This window comes from Alexandromys fortis, unplaced genomic scaffold (assembly GCF_014885135.2).
Source record: "Alexandromys fortis isolate MF-2015 unplaced genomic scaffold, M_Fortis_MF-2015_v1.1 scaffold_60, whole genome shotgun sequence".
Taxonomy (NCBI): domain Eukaryota; kingdom Metazoa; phylum Chordata; class Mammalia; order Rodentia; family Cricetidae; genus Alexandromys; species Alexandromys fortis.
Window position 1 is genome coordinate 7,677,416 of NW_026067946.1, and position 26,180 is coordinate 7,703,595.

At 45.7% G+C, this 26,180-nt stretch overlaps 1 protein-coding gene and 1 long non-coding RNA gene across 5 annotated transcripts in view; one reads left to right on the forward strand and one right to left on the reverse strand.

The window, feature by feature from the left end:
• LOC126506024 (uncharacterized) overlaps positions 1-9,058 on the reverse strand; it is a 77,012-nt gene extending 67,954 nt beyond the window's left edge. Inside the window, exons 1-3 of the long non-coding RNA XR_007593063.1 lie at positions 7,955-9,058; positions 6,870-6,967; positions 1,350-1,473 (exon numbers count right to left, since the gene is read on the reverse strand). This is a non-coding gene — a long non-coding RNA (uncharacterized lncRNA). The remainder of the gene's footprint in view (positions 1-1,349; positions 1,474-6,869; positions 6,968-7,954) is intronic.
• A 1,382-nt stretch (positions 9,059-10,440) lies between these two features.
• Positions 10,441-26,180, forward strand: part of Sema6a (semaphorin 6A) — a 124,000-nt gene continuing 108,260 nt past the window's right edge. For 2 of the 4 annotated variants that reach the window (XM_050149239.1, XM_050149241.1), the window contains exon 1: positions 10,441-11,278. The gene's annotated coding sequence lies outside the window, so the exon portion shown is untranslated. The remainder of the gene's footprint in view (positions 11,279-26,180) is intronic. The other 2 variants (XM_050149243.1, XM_050149240.1) reach the window with 2 other exon arrangements.

Here is a 26,180-nt window from a genome sequence, read left to right on the forward strand (position 1 = left end):
CCCAGCAACCACATGGTGGCTCACAACCATCTGTAATGAGGTCTGGTGCCCTCTTCTGGCCTGCAGTCATACACACAGACAGAATATTGTATACATAATAAATAAATAAATATTTTAAAAAAACTATATTTTGCTACTGTTCTATAATCGTAATGGTAATATTTGTGTTTTCTGATGGTCGTAGGCGACTTCCGTGAAAGGGTCTTTCCACCCCTCAAAGGGGATCGTGACCCACAGATTGAGAACCACTGGCCTAGGGTATCCTCATTCTCCATAAAACAAATACAGCTTGCTAGCATAAATTTTAGCAAAATCAAACACTAAACATGAATCAAAGTTTAACACCGATCTCTCTCCAAAAGCCAATCATTTTCTCTACAAATCTAATTAGCAACCTCTGTTTTTATCACTTTTATAATTAAAAATTTCCTATAATTTAGTTTTTGGTTGAATGAGCCTGTATTCGAATGTAGACAATTTGCTGACATTGTGTTAAGGGGAAGATTTGCTGTAATATTAGATGTATTGGAAAACAACTCCTGTTCTGTTAAATTGCCAGCAGCATTAAATACCATGTACCAAAAAAATATTTTTTGACTTCTGTGTAATTTTTAAAAAAGCAGAAATAAGGGACCATATGAGCATCTTGCTGCTTCTACACTAACACAGTGCAGTTGGGGTTGGCGGTCACTGAGACAAAGCAGACAGTTAGCTTCGGCCAGGCTGTCTTAATCCCCAGTTGCCTCATTTGCTTCATTGAAGAGGGGTAATGAAAACGCTTGCACATTAGAGTCATTCTAATGTCTAAGTGGCCCAATGCCTCCCAAAGGTTCTAGAGAAGCATGCATAGGACAGTTTTCCAATGCTGGGGAGAACTTCAACTCTGTGGGGTGGTGCCATGATGGTTTCTCACTTCTGTCCATTAAAATCTCTCCACATTTGCAAGTTATCTTTCTATTATCAGTGTGTGTGTGTGTGTGCTCAAGACACAATCTCTGTGCCAAATTCCTTGTCAAAAGAAGTTGAGCAATGTTTTTGTGACCAGCACCCTGATCCCAACACCTAGAATAACTCCAAAGAAAGGTAAGCCTCATACACAGGCCAGGTGGGCTCAAGCCTGGGAGATTCTGGGACACTCCATGAGGATGCTCTACATGTCCCAAGGAAGCTTCCACAGCAGGCTTCCTGGTTTCTAACGGAAGCACTCTTTGTGAGCAATACTGGAGATTTCAGATGGATCATTTCAGAAACACTAGTGTTCACGTTTGTCTAGGACGTCTGGGCTTTCTTCTAGGTCTTGATCTTGTTATCACATGGCTACCTTTCCCATTAATCAGACTGCAACTTACCAGTCGGCTGTCTTCCCTCCCTTTTCTTCTTGCCTTCCTCCTCTTTCTTTTTTGGTTTTTCTTTCCTCCCCTTCTTCTTTGTCCTCGCCTTCCCCAAAGAGAGCAAAGGAAAGACACTTGAGGCCTAAGAGAAAGAAAGCCATCTGTAGGCCAGGGATTGAGTCTTCAACTGACCCATCATCACTGGCTAGATGTTTTATCTTGACTTACCGTCTCGAGAACTCTGGGAAAATAAGTTTCTACGTGTCAGCCCATGGAGTCTGTCCTTTTCTGCTATGCTCGACTCAACTGACTGACACAGATGTCTGGGTGGAGTTATTGTTAGGAATATTCCTTAGAACGAGCCTCTCCACCAATGCAAATAATTCTAATCAGGCCAAATCACACCAAATAAAAGACGCCCATGTTTAATGCCATACTTCTGGGTGACACCTGGGCATGGCGAGGGAAAGAGAGAAAAGGGGAGACCACGCAAAACCCAGAGACCATGTGTTCATTCTCTGGGGGGCAGTCTAAATAGTCTGTGGGAGTGGTCCTGACCCTCCCTGGGGAGGGGTCACCACTTGGCAGACTTTCCCAGAGGTGAAGTCCGGACCAAGGCAACTCCCAGGGGAGGGGGCTTGAAATGGAGCTTCCTGCGCCATTCCAAAGATGGGTGCCAGAGGCTGAGGTGAGGCCCCCAAATATAATATTCCAGACTCTTTGTATAAAGGGGTGTTAGGTGATGATTTTGACCAGTTATAACACACTAACCTACTCCGATCTGTGGGTGTAAAGGGCTGACACCGTCATCAACTAGTGCAGAGGTTTGCAACCTTCCTAATGCTGCGACCCTTTAATACAGCTCCTTGTGCTGTGTTGACCCCCAAATACAAAATTACTTTCACTGCTGCTTCATAACTGTAATTCTGCTACCGTTGTGAATCATAATGCAAATATCTAATATGCAGGCTATCTCATACGTGAATGGGTCCTTCAACCTCAAAGGGATTGTGACCCATAGGTTGAGAACAGCTGAACTAGAAAGTAAAGACCTACCTGCTTGCTGGGCGCTAGTGCGCATGCCTTTAATCCCAGCACTCGGGAGGCAGAAGCAGGTGGATCCCTGTGAGTTTGAGGCCAGCCTGGTCTATGAGAGCTAGTTCCAGGACAGGCTCCAAAGCAACAGAGAAACCCTGTCTCGAAAAAAACAAAAACAAACAAACAAAAAGCAAAAAAAATATCTACTGCTCTAGGACAAACATTCTCCTTTTGGTTTTGTTTTGTTTTAACATCCTTCCTTAGGTATCCATGGGGACAGAAAGTTGAGCTTTTGAGACTTTTTCCACATCACCTACCACACCTATGACAAAGACATGTGAGCAAAACAAAGACATTAACTTGCTTTATGCAGCAGAAATAAAGACCCAAAGACCCAGAGAAAGCTTTATTTTTTTGTGTTTTATCCAGAGAGATGTATGGGATGAAGAACGAGAGGGCACAGAAAGGTCTAACCTAAGGATAATGGACCAAGGGAAAACCCAGCCGGGCTCATTTATTCCGATTCCTCTTTGGATCTCTCTGTGACATTCCTACCTCCTGAGCTAATGAGGGTGTTAGAGTGATGAGCAGGCAGGGTGGGTAAGAGAATTACTTTATGGCCACTTCACTCAAAAAGGAGAGGAAGCCAGATTACTTTTTTCTAGGTTATATGACTGGCTGTGGGAAAGAGGGGTTCTGTTCTCAACGATTTGGGAAGAGGAACTTTCCTTTCCATGGCCTGACCTGACTGGAAGGAAGCACAAGAAAGCCAGAGAAAACTCTCTCCCAACCAGCAGCCTTGTCTAATAATCCAGCATACTCACCATGCTACTTCTCCGTCTGATTTTTTTACAACATCCATCCCTACGCTAATGGTTAAACAGTGGCCACCTTCCTGAGCAAGCTGTATGATTTTGAAAGTAGACTGGAGTTGTCTACTCATTAGACCAAGACGTTGCTATCAAGAAAGCACTATACTTGAAGGTATTTCTTGACTTGAAGCTATGCACTTTCAAACATTACCTGGTGCATTACTATGACTGGCATTAAATGTGATAAGTTACGTTTATATGCTCACTTGCCCAACCAAAGTTTAACACAAATACTGTATGTGTTAGTCACTGCTGTAATTGTCAGGGACTTTACAAGTAAAAAGAGTCAGTTTTTTGTTGTTGTTGTTGTTATTTTTGCTTGTTTGGTTTTTGTTCTTTTGTTTTCTTTGTTTTTTGGGGAAGACAGGGTATGTAGCTCTGGCTATCCTGAAACTGTATATAGACTAGGCTGCTCTCAAACGCAAGTATCATTTTTTTTTTTGACCTTATGAAGTTCATGACAGACTGGCAGGAAACAGATACTAAACAAAGAAGCAAATAAGTATAAAGTCAAGGGACGCTACAAGGGGGTGGATGGTGGAAGAAGTCGACTAGATTGTGGAATTGTTATTGTGAAGTAAGTCAGGAGCACTTGCAGAGAAACCAAGCTTTTAGGAAGGTCACGCTGGAGATAAGGAGTCCTCCAAAGGAAATGGTACTTGGGAAAGAAGCAGGAAAAGCCTTAAGCATGTGTGTGCGGCACGTGTGCGTGTGCACGTGTGTGTGTGTGTGTACGCACACTCAGGAGGCAGGAAGAAGTGAGGAGTGGGGGGGAGGGGAGGAGGAAGTAATGAGGCCAGATATTTGGCAGAAAGGCCAGGTAGTGTGGACTGTTGATTTTACCCTGAAGGAAGCAAGAGAGAAACTCTGGATGGTTTTAGCACAAGGGGGCATGATTTTAATGAATGACTTGAGTCATGTTGATGACTGCTGTTGGGAATTAGCTTGTGGGCAAGTGACATCAGCAAGAGGGTCATAGGTTAACATGCTGCTGGGCTCTCAGATGAAGGTGGTGGTGGTGGTTTAGACCCACGCAGCTATGATGGAAAGGAAGCATGCTAAAAGTCTGGATCAAGTTTAAGACAGGCCACAGAATTTGCTGGTGAAGAATATATAACAAATGAGAAAGACGGGGGTTGGAGCAAAGACTCAAATTTCCTTGACTGGGTAGCCAAAGGACAGCATCATTCAGTGATAGGGTGGGGACTCCATTGAGCCCACGGTGAGTGTACTAGTACTGGAAGGCACCATTCTTAGTACCTTGTATTTGGAAGAAAGATAGCAGTTAACCCAAATAAAGCAACCCCCAAAGGAAGGTATGCATTGAGTAAGAAATTAAGGAATCATGGGAGAGGGTTGAAGGGGAGAGGAGAGGAAGGGAGGGGAGCAGAGGAAAATGTATAGCTCAATAAAATCAATAAAAAACATTTAAAAAAGGAAATTAAGGAACAAGGAGGGGAATTCCCTAAAGCAAGTGAATATAACAAAAAGGGAAAAGTCAAGGCACAGCATAATCATGCAAACATTTGAATAGAGGGAACAATAGTGAGGAAGAGGCAAGGGCTAGGGACTTTCAAAAGTTGGCTCCCCTAGAAGAAAAGCCTTTAAGGAGTTGTTTAGAAAAGGAAATGACTCAGTTGCTTAGAGGAAGGGAAAGAAAGGGTGAGAGAGAGGCAGGCCATTGCTGGGCTTTCACGAGTCGCTAACAGAGCTCCTGACACAATAACTTTTACGAAAACAGGCTTGCAGATTTTCAGTTCCGAAGTTAAATTACATTCTCATTTCAATTACTGACGGGGAGGGGTGTGAATCAGAGAGGAAAGAGGTCCTAGTGGCCGGATCCTTTGACTCTCTGGGGTGTAGAGTTACTTCGTAGTGGTTCCATTCACTTCAGGGAACAGGTTACACCTGGAAACTCTTCAGTCTAGCTAGTTAAATGTTAGCAGTGCTTTGTAGGACAATTGACTAGAGACTTGTCCCAAGTACAAAATCTCAAGTAAAGTTAATGAAAACATTCTAGTTTATAGTCATCCATATAAAGGATATTTTTTTCTTAGTTTAATTATATACTCAATAGTATGGTACTATTTTATATCTTAGTTAAAATCCAAACCTATCATTTTTTTATAAATTGTGTTTATTAGCTGGGCAGTGGTGGCGCATGCCTTTAATCCCAGCACTTGGGAGGCAGAAGCAGGTGGATCTCTGTGAGTTTGAAGCTAGCCTGGTCTACAAGAGTTAGTTCCAGGACTTCCAGGACAGACTACAACGCTACAGAGAAAGCTTGTCTCAAAAAACCAAAAAAAAAAAGGTCTGTATTTATTTATTTATTTACTTATGGTTTTTCAAGACAGGATTTCTCTGTGTAACAGCCCTGACTGCCCTGGAACTCACTTTGTAGACCAGGCTGGCCTTGAACTCACAGACGTCTACCCTTCTCTGTCTCCCAAGGACTGGGATTAAAGGCGTGGGCCACCACTGCCTGGCAAAAATTACATTTATTTGTTTATATGTGAGAATAAGTGTCTGTGGTGACACATATGGATGCCAAAAGACACGTTTGGGAGTCAGTTCTTTCTTTCCACAATTGTGGGTCCAGGGGACTGAACTCTGGTCATTAGGCTTAGCTGTGGACTCCCTTACTTGCTGAGCCATCTTACTGGCCCCAAACACATAATTTTTTAAATATATTCTTTGTTGTTGTCCATAATTATCCACCATAAGTTTAGATGTTTGAAGCAGTTTTTTTCCTGTGTTACAGATTTCAAGGGTAATACCAACCTGTTGCCATCTCTCTGATGATGAAATGACTCCTAAACATACATTCATCAAAAACAGCCTGGACACATCTCTCAGTTGATATCAATACGGTTTGCCAGTGTAATCTAAACTAAAATTGGCACAACCTGAAGCATACGTTTTTTTTTCCCCCTGAGCACGCATGTGCCTGCATAATCCCCCCTTCTAGCTGGGCCTCCTATGAAGCGAAGGCCTGGAAGTGGGTCTCATAAAAAAAATCTATTTTATTTTTCATCATTCCTCTGGCCAAACAGCAAATTACAAAGTGGTATTCAATCAGTCAATTTATCTAATTCTGAGTCGGATAAATTGCATTTAGGTAATTACATGTTTAAACAAACTCGTATCCAAGTAGATACCATTAAGTCTTAAGTATTAGGAAGACAGGCGATTACAAGGTTCGGCTGGAAAAGAGAAAAAGCCAAAGACAGCCCTCGCTCTGTATCGGGTAACAAATGAATTCAACTGCATCTAAAGGGCTTTTGTGAGAGAGGAAAAAAATGGAGTTGTGAGTTCTGGTTTACTTAAGACACATTGTTCATTATCTTATTTCTAATCTACCATTCTCTTAATCTTGCAAACAATAATTTGATGTGTGCTGGGAATGGAGGAAGGTTCTACTGTGGTACAGTGGAGCGATTGTTATGCACAGGGGGAGGCAGCAGGGTACAGCTATTCACGGAGGGGTAGACAGTAAATCACTGTTAGCAAATCCCACTTGCATCACACCCAGAGGATTCCAACCGCAGCCTCACCTCCTGCTGTGGGTCTCTTAGAGTTAAGTTTCTCCTTGCTCCCTGTTCCCAAGCATCTCGTCATATACACTCACCTCTTATGTCTCAAGGCTCTTTTTTTTCTTCACTGAAAGATGCCAGACACTGTAAGGCAGCAGTTAGATGTCAGGGTGGCCTTTATTCACCTTTAGATCTGAAATCACAAATAAGAAGGATGCGATTGCTTTCTAGTGTTTCTCTTTTTCATTTTTAAGTGCAGCTCTTTTACCCAATGATCGATTCCTTATAGTATGGGATCCTTGAAAAGGAGCTCGACTGATTTTACTAGTTTATCCCTTTCTTTGTGAATGGTGTCCTTGCTGTCTGCTAGGTGCTGGAGAGAAAAGCAAAAATCAGAGACTGTCCTAGGGCTCGGGGCTTCTAATCAAGCGAGAAAGAGAAGCTCTCGGCACACCCCTGCACAGGATCTTGACTCTGGCTATGATGCAGGGTATGTTCTACAAGGAAACTTACCGAGCCCTTTGAGAATGAATGAAGACTGAGGTGTGTGTGTGTGTGTGTGTGTGTGTGTGTGTGTATACCTGTGTGTGACACACACATGGGCAGTGTCAGGGAAGACTCTCTTGAAGTAGAAGATTTGATGCAGACACCTGAAGGATGAGTAGAGGTTTTAGTCACAAGACAAAGGGAAAATTTCAAGGCGAAGGATGCAGTGAGGCCTTAGATAGAAAGGAGTTCAGCTTTTTAGAACACACGCGTGTGCACACACACACACAATTTTCCATATGGGTGCTGGGAACCAATCCTGGTCCTCCGGAAGACCATTAAACACTGAACCATCTCTTCTGTAAGAAAATTAAGCTATTTAAAAGCAGAGATTCTCATCAAATGCCTGGACGAGCTCTTTAAAGGGCGAGCTTACTGGGGTTTTTTGTTTGTTTGTTCGTTTGTTTGTTTTTAGTCTTATTTTACCCCTCCCCCCCCCACACCTTGTCAGGTGATTTGAGGAAGTGGATCCTGTCACGTAGGTATCTGCTATTGAGAGTCATAAAGGGTAGCTTCCAGGCCTAATTCTCCACACAAGGGAAGCCACCTCTTTTTCTGGGCCTCCATCTGACCCTTGTAAAATGTGACCTTAGGACTGATGTGGAGGATGATTGAGTCGCTTGCTAATGCTTACCAGGAAGTGGGTGTCCTGGATTCCCCATGCACTCTGGTTAATCCATAACATTCCTGGGAAGTGAATCAGTTACAAACCCCAGGGGCAGGTAGGCCAACTGTGACTCTAGAAAGATAAGGGATTCGTCCAAGATGACCAGCTAATCTGTTGCCTAAACCGCGGAAGCTTCCTGAAATACTCTACAACCGTGCCGCTAAAGTACAAAACCTGCCAAGTTTTCAAATTCTAACGTTCGGTGATTCTTTACTCTCATTGGCGGTTTATCTTGAGTAGCAGGGTACATTGCAGACTCCAAGAACTTCGGAGGGGCAGCGACTTTGCTGAAAAGTTAAATAAGGTTTTGGGGAGAGTCTGAGGTTGCGAAGGGGTAATGGCTTCACGAGGTTTCTTGTGACTGACTTTTCTTCCTGGTTCTTGGAGCATCTTTTTTTCTCTGGCAAGTATAAATGTGGTACCATGTGTTCAGGACACCAGCCGCCTAATTGGATACTGAGATTTTAGGATCTAATAATTGCCAGGAAGATTCTGGGTGGTATTTCTTTACCTTCAAAAGTAAATTCAAATTCTTTCCCTCTTGTATCCCGCAATTTTAAATTAGGTAAATTTAATCTCCCTCCTCGTGGCTCGGGGATACTACAAGTTAAACATACAAGTATTAATATTGAAAATAATTACCCTTTAAACAATATCTTGAAACGCGATGTGGGGCACTTGCAATATATCCATAAAGCAAACAAGACAGCTTAATTGTTTGTTTCTCCAAAGCAAGGAGCTAAACCGGAATTAATTTGGTTCAGTCTGTGAAACAATTCGTTTGCTCTGCCTAATTCTGCCAATTAAAAAACTTTTCCCAGACATAATTAGCATGTAAATCAGCGGTAGGGAGCGAAGAGGGAGCCCTGGCGACCAGCGCCGGGTGGAGATACCGGACGAAGGACTGTCACTAAACCAGCCCAACGCCAGCCTAAATCTGGGTGCTAGAGAAGTCTCCGCGTGGAAGCCTGTCCCACCAAGTCCCAGGGCTAGGAGGATGACACTGGCAGACAGTCCCCACCGAAGCCTTTAGAACCGGAGCAAGTCGACCACCACCTCTCCTTCTAGTGCCCGATCTTCTTCCAGAGTCGCGCCCAGAACCGAGGGTGCTGCGCGCGCACCTAGGGCCGCGCCCCCAACCACCCGGGATCTGTATCTACTTTTGCTGGCCTAGGAAGGGTGGGGATAGCGGCCCCTGCTGGTAGTTTTGGAGAACCGCAGAACTGCTTTTCTCCTTTAATCATTCTTCCCACCCTTTCCCCAGGTGGTTTTGTGAGGGGGAAAAAAAGCCCAAGGGCGGAGATGTGGAGTACTTTGTCACGTATTCGTCGTTTTTTTTTTTTTTCTTTCCAGAGCACTTACGAGCTCTGCACTTACGAGATTTTTGCACATGCTGGAATGGAATACAGGGAACGTGGACTTAGTAGCACTAGCCCCAAATTGGGGAACAGGTACAATTTCTAACATGAAGCTTCTCAGCCAACCTGGGTCTGAGACTACGATCCTCCTTCCCACTTGCTTTCCTCCGCTGACTTAACGTGCAGTAGAGATTGCTCCGGGAATTGCTTGGCCATCCAGCGTTACTTTCTTTGAAGGCAGCGGCCTCAGTGGGCACCATCTGCGAAACCTACTCTGGGAGCAGCAGCCCCGGCGCGCAGTTGCTTGAGGGGAGCAGCCGGCGCGGCAGCGAGGGCGCGCCGGCTGGGGGAGGGGACTGTGGTGTGGCCTGACCAGTTGGCACAAGCCTGTAAACTGCAAGACTTCTTTGCTATTGTAAGTCCAGGCAGCGGAGAGAGGCCGTGCCTGCCATTCTTCATGCGCTCATAACAATAGAGCCTTGGAAATAGTTGCGATTTCCCTTTTCCAAGAAGCTGCTGGATTCCCTTTGGTATTGTTTGAGTCTTATGTCTAAAGTTTACTAAGAACGATCCTCACCGCGGACTTAGACGTTTTCAAACAGATCACGGTCGTTGACCACGTTCTCAGCACCCGTAGTTTATATGTTTATTTAACGTGTGCTATGAACGGGTGTGTGTGAGAAACTATTTTTAACCACAATTCATCTGGGCAGCAAAAGGGTCCATCACTTCCAGAATCTACCTTCTGATACAGTAATCAGAAATAGAAAGGTTTGCCGTCCCTTTAAAACTTTTCCATTTAAGAAAATCGATGGACAAACTCTTTCTTGTAACTTGTTCCTCTCTTTCTATTTTTATTTCTTTTTCTGATTCGGCAGAGCTCACCAATGTTGTCTGGGATTTCTTTTCTTTTCCTTCCTTTTTCTTTTCTTTTGCTAGAGCCCATGTGGGGGTGGGTAGACGAGGGCTGGGCTTTTCCTGGAGTCGCCCCCGCTGAGACCTCCCGAGTGCGCGTCCCGGGGCGGGGAATTGAGGTGGACGGGGCTGTCGACTCAGTCCAAAGCTCTACCTGCGGCCACACGGCGTCAAGTCTTTCCTTCCTTTGGTTTATTCGCACAGTTTCCCTCCCTCTCTCTCTCCCTCGCGCACACACCACAGCTCTCCTTCGGGTCGGAGACAGCAGCCCTGGGAGGCGGGGTTGCTGGAGGAGAGTCTGCTCTGCGCAATCCAGTCCGGGACTTGGCTCCGCCCGGAGCGTCGGCCTCTCCGGTGACACTGGAGTAGTGAGCCACACGGGGTGAGGCTGCAGCCAACTCCGCTCCCCACGCACTCGGCTGCCTAGGCGCTCGGGACGCAGCACAGGCGCTTCTCCGCGGTGCCGACTGCCCGAGATGCCCGCCTAGGAGCGTGCGGCCGCGGCCAGCGTCGCCACACCCGGGACACTGAGCTCGGGGTTGCAGAGCCGGCCAGAGTCCTGCACCTCTGCCTCAACCCCCACCCCGCCCCCCGCCCTGAAATGACTAGTTAATGGGCGCTGGCACCGCTGAGGGGACTCAGAAGTGAATCCAAGTGGAATTTGGATTTGGAAAAGAGTTTCTTGAACATTTACCGTGGTCCTCGCTGGTTTTTCTTTCTCAGTTTTTTTCTTTTTCTTTTCTTTTTCCTTTTTCAAAAAAAATTTTTTTTTGCCTTCTCCTCCGGTCCTCTTCTGTCATTGGAGATGAACACAGCTCGCTTGCATCCCAGAAAGTAATCGCCGTGACTGTTGCCCCCAAAGAGACAAGCACACATGTAGGAATGACAAAGGCTTGCGAAGGAAAGAGCGCAGCTCAAGGCCCAGAGAGATCTTCTCGATAATGGATTACTAAATGGGATACACGCCGTGCCAGTCCGCTCCGAGCCGCGGCCGCCTGCCCGTCGATGCACCGAAAAGGTATGGCTTTAACGTCCCTGAGCGCCCCACCTCCTGGATCCAGGCTTGGGTAAGGGTCCAGGGGTTAACCCAGGTGCGCGTTGTGGGCTTTGTAGTGTCTGTGTTGTGTTTGGTCTTATGTCTCTGTCTCCCAAGCGTTGTCCCTTCCTGGGGGAGTAGCCCCGAGCCCTGCCTGCAGCTCTTTTCAGTCCTGAGCCCCAGAGACTCTGGGCTCCATGTCAGAAGCTTCCCCACCCGAGTCGCGCACACGACCGGCGCCGCCCCGGACCTAGACCGAGAGGATGGCTGTCCTGCCCAGCGGTGTGTGTGTGTGTGTGTGTGTGTGTGTGTGTGTGTGTGTGTGCCGGACCCGAGGCTAAGAGCTCACTCTTGAGCCAGTAGGGAGGAAAGCGGCCCTGGAGGGTGGGATTCTCGAAAGCGCCGGGTCCTGGTGTCGAATGCTGGGGAAGGGGGAAGGGTTCTGTCCTCGAGGGCCAGAGAGGATTGGGGAGTACAAAGCTATTTGTGTCCAGCCACAGGTTTAGGCTCTGTTGTGGGAGAAATGGTTGTGCGGGGAGGTGGTGAAGAGATGAGGATCTTTTGTTATCAGTGCGGGCTCTGGGCTGGGCTCCACGGAGTGCGTGAAACTTGTAATGGCCCTGAGCATCTGCGCGCCCTCTCTCTTGGTGGGATCCACTCTTCAGTCGCTGCTGGCACCAAAGGTTCCTGGCTTTGTTTGCTGGAGTAAGTGCCAAGGAGCGGTGTCTTGGTATAGCACGGCGCCCCCGCCCTAGGTCCTGTCCCCTGCCTCAGTTCCCACCCGAGCGAACAGGGCACCATTTGTCGCAGCTGCGTCTCTCTCAGGCACTGAGCTTTTACACGCTAGGGCTGGCCCCTGCTGCGTCTTCCTCCAAGACCTGTGCTGTCCCTCTCGAGAAAAGATGTACCCCGGGAGAGGGAAGGGTGGGGAGACCTGGCAAGAAATAGCTCTGGGCTTGCCACTCTGATGAAAGCTCTGCCGGGCTGCAGATTGTTGGATGTCCTGACTGCTTGTTGTGTCTTGGAGCTCAGCCTCTGGAGCCGTGGGGCGCCCAAAGCAAGCTGGGCAGTTCCCTGTTCGTGATCCTACTAGGTGGGCAGTGTCAGTTTGCCCGATCTCCGCTTTTTTTTTATTTTTATTTATTTATTTTTGCTCCCCAAGAAGGGAAACGGTATAAAGCAGGATCCTGAGGTCTCTCACGGGCGGTACAGAGCCAGGCTGCTGTCCCGACCCTGAGTGTGTCAGGGACAGAAACCGGACCCCGACATTTTTCCCGCTCGCTCGCCGCCCCCTTCCTAGCGCCTCCTCCCCTTTACAGTGCAGGACCCCCGTACCCGGCGCTTCTGGAAAGTTTCTGTGATAGCTAAAGACTGCTGGAAACACCAGACGAGGGCTCAGCGTGTTCAATCTGACCCCGAGAGAATTGCGCGGACAACTGAGATGTGACTAGGGGCTAGATTGCCTGTCCACTAGAGAATGGCACCTCCTCTGGCCGGCAGCACTTCCTGGACCAGGGTCTCCAGCAGCTGGAGAAGGTCTTGGGGGCCGGGATTGGGACGTGATGAATTCAGGATGCTAATGTGATCACAAGTGGCGGACAGAAGCTGCTGTGAGGTCGCTTGTGGACACTGGCCCTGGCTCGCGGGCTCAGGCGCCTCTAGTTGTAAACGCAGCATCCCGAACCTCCTGCGCCAGTCGCAAGGCATTGCAGTTCGCACATGTCCAGGGAGGAGAGGAGCAGGGCCAGGTGTTGGTGGAGAGGAGGAGAGAGGAACGATTGGAGGCGCTGTCCTCCTAGCCTGGGCAAGCGTTTCCAGCGGCTGCCTCTAGCCTGTGGGGAAGTAGGCAGTCCTGCCGGCAGTTCCGCCTCAGTCTGTTCCGAGCGATTGTGGCTGCCTTGAGAGTGTGGTGACCAAGCCCAGCCTCAGAGGGATCTCTGTCCTATTTACTCTGGATGAAAATCGAGTTATTACTGAATCCTTGAAAGATTTAAAATACAGGCGAACCTACACAGACACACACACACACACACACACACACACACACACACACACACTCTGCATTCGTAACTCTGCCATTTAATTCAGTTGTGGGCTTCTATTAGTGGATCGTAGAAAAAGCTATCGTTTAACGCCCATCTGCTCTGATTTTCAAGCTTTTCTCCGGTAGGGAGGTCGAGTATCTTTGCCTTGTTTTTCCTTAATCCTGGTGATTTAGGCTTTCCTTCCCCTGGTGGACTTATATTTTGGCGTAAAATTCACCATCTGCTACTGTGATGGCAGGGGGTTAGTGGTTTTGGATACATTAATCCTTTATTTAGCTCAGTACCCCCAAGGTAAAGACGCCTGGGCTCAGTTTTTGAATGAAAACACCACACATTTTTTTTTCCTCCTTACCCACAACAGCTACCATAAGTCAAGATAGCAAGCATTTTGTAAGGTTTATAAATTCCACGTTTAGTCTTCGACAATAAACTTTTATTAAACTACTCCAGGCACCAAAGTTAATTAGTAACCTCACCTTAAATACAGTGGCAGATCCGTGTCTCCCCCTATTAACCTAAATTGTCTGGTAAAACATAATTGCACCAGCCGTTTGAGTTTGGTTTACCCATTTCTGTTTAGAGAGTAGCGTCTGGTTGAGTCTTAGGTAACCCATACTCTCTTGTTTTTATTTGGGTTTTGTACATTGCTGAATGAAGGACTTGGCAAACCAATATAAGCGGGAAAAGAATGAGTAACAGATTTGAAACCTTGATTTTGTTAGGAGTCTTTCAATTCATCTTGATATAAAGAAGTATTATGTTTTTATTTCTTATTTGCTGTGATTGGGAGTGATGGGCCCCCTTGTGTGTTATATTGTACAACTCTAACCACTTAGAAATGGCCACATTCTCGAAAATACATGCAATCTGCATCTATGAATGTTTCACAGACACCCTAAGTCCTTACCTTTGGGGTCACCCGAAGAGTATGTGTTGGACAAAATACCAAAGTTTCAATAGGATAAAAATACATATGACCTTGTGTAGAACATTCAAGTAATTGATGAATGAATAAATGGATGAATGAACTTGGTCACACACGGATCACTATTTTCTTACACAGCAGCAGGTTTATCTTTCCTGTAGTGAAAACAGACGAAGCTTTCAATGTGTGGTTATGACGGTGGTAACAGGGGTTACCCTTTGTACACAAACACACACCCCTCTAGTTCTTTATACATCTAGTAATGCCTTTGCTATCATTTAAAAAAAGAGAGCATTTGCATTTTGAGGAGGCGTGTAACATTGCACCAGTGAGGCTGGGTGTGTTAAATAAGGATGGCAAGAGTTACACAGGCTGTTACCATTGAGTAAAAATAAAGCATCCAGGTTTTAAGCACTTGTACTAAATTTACAGTAAGCACCTATGCTTTGAGAGTGAATGGGTAATTGCACTTTCCTATGAAATGGGGGGAAATATTGTTTTGCTTTAGGAAGTTTGTGTATGATGCATATCTTATCATTTAGCTCTCTTCAGAGTAGAATAAAGGGGTGTTGATGGGATGAAAGGGCTTTTTAGAACTAGTTTTGGAGAGCTAGTATATTCGCCCATCTAATTTGTTTACACAAAGGGAATCACAGAACAAGCCGGACTAATTGAAATGCCTTAATTAGGCACCTGCCATTTCCCTCCAAGTAAAGCCTGTCTCCGCACTGCCCCTCCCTGCCACGCCCTCCCTCAGGTTCAGAGAGTTTCTGGTCCTCCTCCCAGAGCTGAAGGTCTTTGATATATTTATCTAGGAGCACCTCCTTCCGTGCCAGCAGAAGGTGAAGTATGGAGCATCCCGCTGTGCACCGCCCCCCACCCACATCCAGCCCTCTTTTCTTAGGGTATCCTGAAGCCAAACAGCTCCGAGATATTTCTATTTCAGAGTGAAGACTTTTCCCATTTGCCTTAAAAACGTACTGTGAGAGCGACTGAGCTATTCTCTCCGGCAACCACATGACTGCCTCTTGGGGATATGGTAAGGTAGGGAAGGGAGGGAGGCATTTAATCCCTTTGAAATGGGCAAATAAGATGTCATACCCACAAACCTCAAGGGAGAAGAGTTCAGGACTACTCAGCATGGGGCTGTTACACTGAGGTATATACACAAGGGCATCTAGCTTCGTGAAACAGACGAGCTCTTGCAAAACATTTTTATTAGAATAATTGTAATTGCACTCGTGGAGAGTCCATTCCATTCCCAGTACACTGCTACTCACTTGGCCTCTTCACGCAGACTTCTCTTGGACAGGATAGTAAGTAGCCGGGGCCCACTGGGTCTTCTTGGAACCTAGAAGATATCTCCCACCTCACATGTTCAAAAAGCCCTGTTCTGGCTCATTCTATTCTACATCCGTTTTCGTCATCATCTTCACCATGGTAATTCCATGAATTGCCCAAGCCCCAGAGCTTAAAACGTTCTCCTCAACTCCTGCTTCTTCCATGTCATATGCCAGTTGCAGTGGAGCACCTCCATCTTCAGGATGCACAGGCGCTCCATCCTGGTCTACTACCTCCCTGGTCCTCACCTAGTCCTCCTCTGCTGTGGATTGTGCCAGTATCCCGTTTAGTTGCCCCGCTTCTGCTTTTGGCTCCCATCAACTTTTCTCAACTTAGTGAATGCATTCCTAAGTTAGCTCTGCTAGCCCATCTTTTTCTCTCTAAAAGCTTAAGTCCTTTCTCTGGCACATGACCTACCCTCTGCCTCCTCCTTGGCTTTCACCGCTCCTTAAGCTTACCTGCACGTGCAGGCGTGCAGTCCTGGAGGTCATCCTTGGGGTCTTTTGTATAGGCTTGGGGTGGAGGGAAGGTTGGGGCAGCTCTTTGCCTAGATGTCTGTATGATTTGCTCCTCACACCCTGCAGACATTTGCACTTTCTCAGCAAAGTCCTCCATACACCTGATTTACTTTACCTCTGGGCCGGAAATACTCCTCATCCTCGTGTAGGCCTTATTCCCTTCACAGTCCAGCTATATATTATCCCTGTTTATTTTTCTGTCACCCTCTAGAACATAGCACCAAAAGGATGAGTATCTCTATGTTCTCACTATATTATCCCCACCCCCCTAAAAAACTGCCTGGTCCTTCACAGGCCTTCCATCTCAAGTGTTGGTTGAGTGAATAAAGAGGGCATCTTTTTGTCGATAAATAGTCGATAAGTATCTTGTCTTTTTTTTTCTCTTCTGTCTCAAGTGAGATGCTTCCTTCTTGCATGCGTGTCTGCTATCTTCCCTGTTCATAGGCGTGATTTCTCCTCTACTGTTGGTAGGATATTCACAGTGTGTTGTTTTCCCAGTCTTGATAATGGACTGGAGTCTGTTCATTCACTTGCTAGGGCCAGGAGCACACATCTGTGAGACACCTGGTTATAGCTACAGGGAGACTGAGCAGGGGAAGATCAACTTGCCAAGACATGGAGCTGAGAGGGACTGAGCCTCTGACTCTGGTCTCACTTGCTCTGCTTTCTAACTACTGGCTTTTGAACCTTTTTTCCCCAATAATTTGAAATTTTTGCCATTTTTTTTTTGTATGTGGGGGAATGTGATGTTTGTTAACCTCTGCCCTGGGCCAGAATGACAGATGAAGAGCCTAGACCCAGAAGACCCGAACTCCAGACTTTCATTTTCTTGGATGAGATACTTTACTTCCCCGAGGCTACGTTATTTTAAATAAGTTCTATGAATTGTAAGCCCACTCTTTCCACTTTGTAGGACCGCAGACAGAATAATATGAAATAAATGTGAATATATTTTATAAAATAACTATGGAAACTTGGGCGAGTTTTTTGGGTTTTTGGTGAGACAGGGTTTCTCTGTGTAACAGCCCCAACTGTACTGGAACTCGCTTTGTAGACCAGGCTGGCCTCGAACTTGCAGAGATGCACCTGCCTCTGCCCAACTTGGAAAGTTTGATGTCAGTTCTTCTTTCTGCCTCAGACTGGCATAATGTAGACCTTACACTGTCTTCTTTATCTTCAAACGAGTGTTGTACACTTTTGATCTAGTTTGAATGTAAACCACCTTATGAAAATGAACAATGTCCTGAAAATCACTGAAAACACACAGTCCATCTGTCGTATGGATCACAGCTGTATCAGTTAGAATGTGAACCGCAGCGAGTAAAGATTTCTTTCAAAATGACCATGACAGGAGCAAGGTCACGAGAGTGGCACTCTTCCAGACATTCTAAAAGGAAAAAACGGGGACAGAATTATTCTGCAATCATATGCATCAATGTCAACGCAGCCATTAATGTAGGACCAGACGTGTCAGGGTGAACTAGGAGTGCTGGAGTAAGCTTCCATGTTGCGGTAACAAGGGCAAATTCACCGTGCTTGGGGAAGTTTAAGTCGTTGCATGGGATGCAATTGTCAGGTTCAGAAGCAGTTCTGAGGTTCAGTTTGGCAACACAGTACACTTTGTGTGTGTGCGTGTATGTGTGTGGTGTACATATATACACACACGGTATACATGTTTGTCATTTTACAGATAGAATGACTTTGTTCCCTCTGGCTCAGTTTCCATTTGTAAATTCTGAGAATGATGTTGATTTTGTAGCTGCTGGAGGAACTAAGCGGAGGTAACACCTGCAGCTCTCACAATGCCTGGCACACACAAGCCCTCGTATAATGCAAAGGCTTACTTTTATTTGGGTAACTGCAGTCATGGGAAACGGCCTGGGAACTGATTTCAGAACCGCTGATACTGCTTTGTGGGGGCAGAGTACAGGAGGAAATGGTGGCGGATCTGTAGCACAGAGAGAGGATACAAAGGAAACAGCCCTTGGCCTCCACAGGAACAACCACGCCACCAGCCAGCCACAGGGTCACAGGTTTGGAGCTGTGAACCATTCACGCCAGGGGAGGAGGAGCTACGATCCTCTTCTAACTTAGAAAGTTAAATATCACACCCGAAACAGGCAAAGGGGAGCCCAAGCAAACACAGTTTAACTGAAACGATAGCAACGCTCAGGGATTGATTGATCAGAGACCAAAGGGTGGTGGTTGTTGTTATTTTAAATGGGTAACTGCCACTTATCACTTACTGACCATATTTAGAATCTGAGGGTCATGTCTTCAGGGATGAGCCAAATTCCCAAAGCGAAGATGTGCAGAAGAAAAGCTTGGTTGTCTATTGCATTTCTGGTGGTTCCACCTGCAGGATCTACACGACCACCTTCAGGGTCACCACTGCGACCAGGCCACTCTTCTTTGGCCATATTTAAATTAAGTTGGAAAGAGTGGGGTCTCCATTACAAGTGGCTGCCTGGAGAAAGCCCCACACTTGTAGTTACTGGCCGGTCCCCTCCCACCAATTGTGAACTTTGCTTCGAGGGTCAAGACTTATCAGTGAGAAAAATCTGATTTCTAAAATATCCAACAGAAGGAGAAATAAATTGGTATTATCACCACAGTTCCCTGAGGTGCTACCTACCTTGTGTCCTCCAGGACTCCATCCATCCCTGAGAATAAGTTACTTTCAGCTCCGGGATTAAGGATACTTCTCAAGTTCTGTAAGTAGAGAGAGGTGATGGGGAGAGTGAGCCTAGTCACTAATAAACATGCCCCAAAAGACTGAAGGCCTGGGTCCTTCCAAGCAGCCCTGAGATGGCTAGTTCTTTGAAAGCAATAGGTAACACTTTTAGACTCGGAACTTCCTTTTAACATGGCCAGGTGCTTCTCAGTGACTAATCTTCTGCCATGACTTGATTTAATAAAATGCAAGGCAGGATCTGTCATTTTATACTATGAAAATATACTCTTTTTTTTTTTTTTTAAGATTTATTCATTTATTATGTACAGAGTGTTCAGCCTCCATGCCTGCAGGCCAGAAGAGGACACCAGATTTCATTATAGATGGTTGTGAGCCACCATGTGGTTGCTGGGACTTGAACTCAGGACCTCTGGAAGAGCAGTCCATGCTCTTAACCTCTGAGCCATCTCTCCAGCCCGAAAATATACTCTTCAAATAAAAATCATTGTATGAAGCAGAGAAGAGAATGGGGATATCTCAATTACTGTGTGATGCTATTTGGGGGTCCTATAGAGGTGCAGTCTGTGAGCCCTCCTTTCCTTTGGTTGTTGGATGTTTTTGCCCTAAGGAAAGTAGCCCTCTTCTCATTGGTACTACAGCATCTCCACTACTGCTTCCCCAGACTCCTAATGCCCTCGAGTGAGATACTGACAGACAGAACACTGATAGACCCAGTCCGTGGCCATGCTCCTGTCCCCCAGATGGAACGCTTTATGAACTGGCACATTCTGCAGACATCCTCAGATGACCCAGTCACTGTCCTCCCTCCTTTCTACCTCAGAGAGCCCATGTGACTTCATTCACATATTTGGGAGTTTGAATGCATTTGTTCTTTAGGCCTCAGCCACCCAGGTGGGAAACCCTTCTCGTCAGCATTCCTTTCAGTTCTCTCAAAACAAACGAGTATCTGAGTCACCAAGCAGAGTCTCAGCCCTGCGCAGTGAATGAGAAATAGAAACCAAATCGTCGAGAGCCTTCAAAACTCCAGTGTGTGTAACAGAATGGCGGTGTGTTGGTTGTTGAAAGAATCCTTGTTAATGGCTTTCGAGATGGATTCCGCGCTAATTCTGCTCACATCATGAATGATGGTCCCAGCTAGACACTGTCACGGGGATCTTCATCTATTAATCATGGAGGCTGCTTTCTTATTCGGTTGCCATAGTTTCGGTGCCTCAGCTAGTATTGGGGTGTCTTGGGAAAGATTTGAGAGATACTAGGGCTTGCAAGCCTTGCAGTTATTTCGGCAGTGGCGCTCTGGAAGAGCTGAGAGCCGCTTCTGGTGTAATTCAGTGCTAGATTAAAAGAGGCAACTTCTGAGAGCATCTCTCTGGACCTTGTTATGTGCCCATCCAGCTGATATTTACTCCAGGATTTGCCTCTTCCTCAGCCTTGAAAAAAAATTCCTCAGTGAAAAAAATTACAGTCCCAAGGCCGATGTCACTTTCAATGTCACTTTCATCTTCCCGGTGCAGGATGCAGAGGGGGTGTACCCTCTTTATTATGGGCTACTCACAGATGAGGTAAATAAAGGTATTCATGACGCTGCTGAAAATTTCACCTCCCCCAGTTTGGTTTGTGCCCTGCAGATTTTGAAATAAGTGCAGTGACCTCCTGAGGGTCTTGCCTTGTGTTTGACTTTGCACTGTGGAGGTTTGAACTTCACTTCAGGTTTAAGCGTCAACTGTGTTTAAGTTTGACACTCACGACAGAGATGTTGGAGGCCATTGTTCTCATTTACATCCCAAGGACAACCTTGGACCAGCCGGCCCTCCTACCCACGTCAGCTCTCCTGCAGATGGACATTTTTCACGTCTTTGTTGTTTTAACGTTCTGTTTTGGGGTTGCTGATCAGAAAAAGTTCTCTAGTTGTGTGTATATCGTGTGGCTCCATCAAGACAAGGTTTGAGGAAGCAACTGCTGTAATAGGGAGACAAAGGCTGCAAGGCTGGCTAAGCCTCCCGTGTGAGGGAGGCCACAGCTGGCTGTCTTTAGCCTGCTCTGGCCCTGTGTAAGGCTTGCTAGTACGCTGCTTAAAGTCTTAGTTCCCATTTCTTAAGTAGGCTTTCTACCACTCCTGCATGTCCAAGCCAAGCAATTCAATTCCTTTGCAGACTAAAACATAAAAAACCAAAACAAAACAAAACAAAAAAAACCCTTATACCCAAAGAAGCAAATTGGGCTGAATTCTGGACATGCAAGGCAGGCAGCATGTGAGAATCCAGGAGATTCAGGAAAAGTAAACTTTGACTTCATTACAAATAGGGCTAATCTAGAATATTAGTCATAAAAAAAACCCTGGAAAATGACTAGTTTTTATTTCAAAGTGAGCTTCAAAGCAGCAGTTTTAAATTTCTCCAGATCCAGCTTGCCAAAATGTCTGTGTAGGATCAACAAGCATTTTGAGTGCATGCGCCTATTATAAAGATGCCTCCCTTACTCCAACCACACTGAATGATTGATTTTCGAGACCAAGGATATGAAGTAAATGAAAAGGATAACATGGCCATAATTGCTACTGGCTTCACTAGGCTCCTGGGCACCGGAATTCTTTGTGGAGCAACACTTTGAAGTGTCACATGAGGTTTTGATCATGTGGTCTGCCTGCCTCACCCATAGGCTGTGTTACCCACCAGCCTGGCTTTACCTCTCCCTTATACAACCCCTAGAAGCAAGGAAAGCATGCTTCCAGAAATTCAGTACTATAGACCCTTTATTTTGCGGGGAGGTGGGGCAGGGCAAGAAAATGTTCTTGTCCATTTTGCAGTATTCTGCACGTAGGGACACACACACATAAGCACAGGGAAGATGCACACATGCAAACACATATACATTCACATGGACACACACACGGAAACACGCATTCACATACACACACGGAAACACACGCATTCACATACACACATGGAAACACACATGTACACATGTGTGTAGGGATGGAGGGGAAGAAAGCAGTAGGAAAATATTTTAAAAAAGCTTGTTTCTAAAAGAAGTATTTTAGTGAATTTAGTTCATTACTCTCTCAACGGTAACCAGACTGTGGCTACCATTGGGGACCTGGTTAAACATAATATTGCAATTTACATTTTAGAAAAAATATTCAGTGGTTTCCATGTGGGAGTGAACTTGAAGCAAGTCAAATGGTCACCAGTGGTGGTGGTGGTGTGTTTAGGTAGGACATTTCTCGAAGCCTGGCCTTAAGCATGTGCCCACTCACCTGATAAGTAAAACAATTGCACTCAGTTCTTAGTGGGCTACAGAGAGTGCGTTCATCTCCTCACCAGAGTGGTCAAGTAAAGATAGGAACGGCTGGGATGTCATAAATCATGGAGCCTTTGGATCTGTAGAGCAACCACCTTCTACTTTAATATTTTACCTATCCTATCTTCTGATACTTACTGGCTCCATTCTGGGTCCAAGATTATTTCTTCCTGGGTTGAAGAGATGGCTTGGCGGCTAAGAGCACTGACTGCTCTTCCAGAGAACCTGGATTCAATTCCCAGCACCCACATGGCAGCTCACAACTGTCTGTAAAATCAAGTCCCAGGGGATCTGACCTCTTCACACCAATGCACATAAAATAAAGTTAGATAAATCATAAACATATTCTTTGAAAAAAGATTATTTCTTCCAAAGACTAAAACGGGATCTAGAGTGATGCCCCAGCCTTTCAAATAACAGCATACTATATACTGGATGCTGTGGGCCAAGTGGCCTTGCTTTTACTCCAAAGCACCTTTGGTGAATGCTAAATGTATCAGGGAACTTTGAGATCTGGAGGAAACAGGGAGGGTCTAACTTTTGGTTAAAAGTGTTTTTCTGTGTCATGAGTTTTAGAACAGATATCAAGAAACTGCATTATAAATGTTAATGGGCTATTTACATTCAACTTTTAACTAGAGAGCCTAATAAATGTTAGATATAATATATAAATGCCAACTTATGAATTAAATCTTGGTCTGAACAATTATCCTGTGGCTTATACGAAACCTTAATGACATATAGCCCCATCTAGTTTAGCATAATTTGTGCTTATGAATTATAAATGCTGAGCTTTTACAATTAGACCTACCCATCTGTGGGCATCTTAATGAGAAATTACCAAAATTGAATTGATTTGTAATATCCACTATGCTGTGTTCTAGAATAGTGATTGCCCAAGGTAATTTTCAGAGCCGTCGCCCACAGCATGCGGGCTGCATAGTCTTGCGTCTATTAGAAAAGTTCTGGGGTGTGAGCCACGTTTGTCCAGAGGAGAGACCTCAGAAGTTTGAAAAAAAAAAAAAAAACAGAGGCATTTCATACGTAGCCAAGAGCAAAGGACTCTGAGATCTGGAGGAAACGGGGTCTATCTTTTGGACTTTTAAATTTTTTTAAAACTTATTTTTTGTGTGCGCAGGAGCACACGTACTGTCCTTCACACGTGTGCTGTGTGGGCAGGTGGAGGTCAGAAGACAAGTTTGGGGCGTGGTTTCCTCTTTCTCCTTGTTTTCCTTTTCTGCCTCCCTGAGGCGTACTCTTAGCTAGTTGGCCCATGAGCTCCTGTCGATGTTTGCCACCACATCTGGCATTTCACATAGACTTGGATTAAATACATGTGGTCAGGCTTGCACAGTGAGAGCGTTGTACTGGGCCAAGCCATCTCCTTGGCCCTGGAATATTTTTTTTTCCTTTTTTTTTTTTTTTTTTAAAAGTGATGTTCAGAGTCCAGGGACATTTTCTATTAAAAATCAACTTTTATATGCAAGGTGTTTCCTCTCATTTGTGATGAGGGGAAGTCGAACATCTTGGATTATGCTGATTAATTAATTCTCCAGGGATATCGCAGAGGGTGGAGCTTTCATGTCCCATTTTGCTGTGCCTAGAACGCAAGCCCTGTTACTATCAACCACATCCGTTCCCGAGAATAAAGAGAACAACATCATCACCCTTGCTGTTAGGAAAGAGCCACAGCCAGTTCTTCAGCAGATTTCCCAACACACCCGGTCTGGAAGAGAAGGCTTTGAACCGTGGTGAATAGCTTGGCATTTTCACGTTATTATTGAAATGCAAATTCTCCCCAGCAGAAATGAAGGGGTGAGGACAATGTGATCCATTTTCATGTGAGTTATCAACCGTCCTTGCCTTCCTAGCATTAGCTCGAGGACTTGTTCTAGGAAGAGTATCCACAACGTGTACCCACTGTTCATGGCCCGTGTTCACTGTGCACAGCATCCCTCCCCAGAAAGTGTTTTCCCTTACCCTCGAAGGAAAAAGATGGGCTGCCAGCTGTGAGCTGCTCCTACAGGTCCCTTCTGTAAGGGAAGGTCTTCCTTTCATTCCATCTTGCCAGGCCCTGCTTCAGAAGCTTCAGAACCAACTGGATTTTTTGACCACTGTCAAGAGTGTTGATAGTAAAGACTTGTTTATATAGTGCTCGTATTTTTCTTTTCTTTTTTTTTTTTAGTTTTTCGAAGACAGGGTTTCTCTGTAGCTTTGGAGCCTGTCCTGAACTAGCTCTTGTAGACCAGGCTGGTCTCGAACTCACAGAGATCCACCTGCCTCTGCCTCCCTAGAGCTGGGATTAAAGGCGTGCGCCACCACCGCCAGGCAGTGCTCCTTTTTTCTAGTGTGTCAACAAACAAGGCCTCAGTGGAGTTCATTCCAACTCTGGGTGGTAGGGCAGGTCTGATAATGGCTTAAGGTGGGGCAGGTGTTAAGCTCAATTTAAAGATGAGATAACTGAGGGCAGAGAGGTCAGATAATTTGCCCAAGAGTGTATCTCAGATAAAAAGTCTGGGACAAGGTTCTCAACTTTTAGAACATGTTTTGTTTTGTTTTTATTCCCCACTAAAATGTCACTGTACTGGTTACTCAGTATTTAAATAATTTGTAAAAGGAATACAGTTTCCAGCCACAGATATTCTCACCTCTGCCCATCTACAGTTTGAACCCATATACCGGACATGTTTAGAAGAAACTGTCTGTGACCACCATTAGGGGCTGCAGACCAACTGGGTCCTGAATTCTTCCTTCTCAGTGGAGGGGCACTGTTCATGGAGACCCCTGAAGTATTAAGACAAAAGTTTTGCGAAGAAGTCCGATTGGCCATGGAGGCCATTTTTATTTGGGATTCTGCTTTATAGCTAGAGTAAAGACAGTGGCATCAGGCGGCAACTCTGTGACCCTGGGCGGAAGAGGAGGGGCAAAAGGTTGAACCAGCTGTTTTGGTGGAACTACCCTTCTAGGATATTGCAGTTTGCACCTAGGGGAGAGGAACACATTTTTAGCAGGAACGAGGACCTCACAGCACAAATGAAGTGGCTCTTCCCTCTGGCAGCCATCTTAAATGTGACTCAGACTAACTGCCAGGCTAGTGAAAAGAACAGCTGGGCCGAATTCAGCACTTAGACGTTTAGCACCCTCCTTAGGCCCAGAAGCAGCCTATCTGCTGAACAATGAATGGGTTCGGGATGTACCGATTTGTCGCGAACTGGTGGAGGGCTGGACCGTGGGGCCGTGTTCTGTGTTTTCAACAAGAAGGTGGCATCGCCAAATAGGATTTCCTGATATGCACACCAGGACCGCGAGCGGGCAGAAGGGCCACGCTCGGGCTGTATAGGCAAGATTCAGCCAGCAGCACTTGGGAACTCACTGGATATGAGAGGTACGGAGCAGAATGAGTTTAAAATAGCTCTGAGACGTCCCATCTGGGTAACTGAGCCGAGAGTGGCCAAGACAGGAGGCTAGGTTTACAAACAAAGTATTTAACTAGAAGCCCCCCACCCCCACCCCGTACTCTGTGTGCAAGTCGTACACAGTAGACAGAGTATGGCCTGCATGCAGGCCTACCTTGCGCATGCTGCTTCTGTACCGCGTTAAAGCATGAAGGATGAAGGGTTTCATGTTTCACCTGGCAGCGCCGACACTTCCTCTAGCGTTGAGGGTTCTCAGTACGCTCCAGGGTAGAGAGCATGAGCAAGAGTGGACACTATCTTGCGCATCTGTTGCTCATGTAGAAACCAGGCCATATGTGAGCCGCCAGCTCCCTATTTCTTTCATTGTGAATTATTGCACTTTTTGGAAGTTTTTGAGTTTTAAAATTAAGTGTTCATATGCTTGTCCCTTCCCTTCACTTCTTATGGGACATTTCTTAATGAGTGATCTCTTAGGCAGCTGAAATGGCACAGATGACATCACTCACAAAACACAAATACTACCGTAACTATGCTGTTTATTTAATAAGACACCATTAATCAGGCAACTAGTGCGTGCATACATGTATGTGTGTGGGTGTGTGTGTGTGAGTGCTTTTGTGTGGGTTGCATTGTACTAAAATTGAACA